This window comes from Octopus sinensis, unplaced genomic scaffold, assembly GCF_006345805.1.
Source record: "Octopus sinensis unplaced genomic scaffold, ASM634580v1 Contig12245, whole genome shotgun sequence".
Classification (NCBI taxonomy): domain Eukaryota; kingdom Metazoa; phylum Mollusca; class Cephalopoda; order Octopoda; family Octopodidae; genus Octopus; species Octopus sinensis.
This window is the reverse complement of record NW_021832584.1, coordinates 50740-51866: the sequence shown is the minus strand read 5'-3', so window position 1 is coordinate 51866 and position 1127 is coordinate 50740. Positions and strand designations below refer to the sequence as shown.

The 1127-nt window shown below is 33.5% G+C and overlaps 1 long non-coding RNA gene across 1 annotated transcript; it reads right to left on the bottom strand.

Annotated features, from left to right (window-relative positions):
* Positions 1–303: 303 nt before the first annotated feature.
* LOC115229265 lies at positions 304–778 on the bottom strand. Its single transcript, XR_003883312.1, has 3 exons — positions 640–778; positions 458–608; positions 304–424 (listed from the first exon to the last, which is right to left on the bottom strand). It is a non-coding gene; the product is annotated as an uncharacterized LOC115229265 (long non-coding RNA).
* Between the last annotated feature and the right edge of the window lie 349 nt (positions 779–1127).

Genomic DNA, 1127 nt, shown 5'->3' with positions numbered 1-1127 from the left:
ACTTTAAAACGATCCATAACCGCCGTAAATGAATCCAAGGCAGGTCTTACATCAAGAAGTGTTTCATTCGAACAGTCATAGTAGTCAATAACATATCTCACATCAAAACCACACCGATCGACATACCAGTCGTGACGGTCGAAGGGTAATTGATACCTAAAGAATTAAACTTTAATATTTCTAATTCTTGCCCGAAAAAATTTCTAATTCTTGCACGAGGAGAAATGTCGTCATTTCTCCCGTGGAAACGGCGTAAACTAGGACTAGGACATTCACTAATATATTTGTTTCCATATTTAAAACTTCGCGTGAAGGGCTTCCCATTTGAGAATCTCCTTCCATGTAGCCTCATTAGTAGAGTTATGGGCTTTCACTGCATCATCAATCAACTGAGAATCAAGTTGTCCATTTTCAAATTGGTGGCCTGATTAAAATTTTTATAATAGTTTAAAAAAACCTTTCCTAACAATAGCACGGTAAAACATTTCAGAAGACGGATAAGTCCATTTTTTTGAATCAGAAGAAGACATTGGAATACTTGACGTTTCTCTTGTTTTTTTTAGATTACAGAAATTCTCAGAAGTTGTATCCTTACTAAAATCTGGCATCTATTTTCTAAGATTTCACATTATTAACAACCATATTCCGATCATTTACAATCTCTATATTGTTATGTGCCATTGGACATCCTCCTTCTGGTGGGTTAGAGATTTTCGTATTATTATTCAACTTCTCTCTTGATATTGGGCAAGAAACTTCATTTAAAATTTAATTAATTAGAAAAGTAAGAAGCAAAATTGAATACCAGCTTCGTTAGAAGACGCATGTGAGTTAACAGGACAAGCATGCGAATTATCCATATATAAGTTACAATGATTAATTTAATAAATTAATAAAAATTACTGAAATGTAATTTATTGAAGAAAAAAATTTAATTGTTATAATTTTGGTAACTTGTCCAAAAAAATGTTTCTATCACCTTGGGGAGTATTATTTGACATCGAAGTTGGAAAGATCAATCCGTGGAAGAATGGCTGATTATAATTAGAAACTGTGAACAATCGAGGAGGCACTGACTGAGATGAACCAAACAGAGGGTGAAACACTTGGCTATTAAAAGCCGAGTT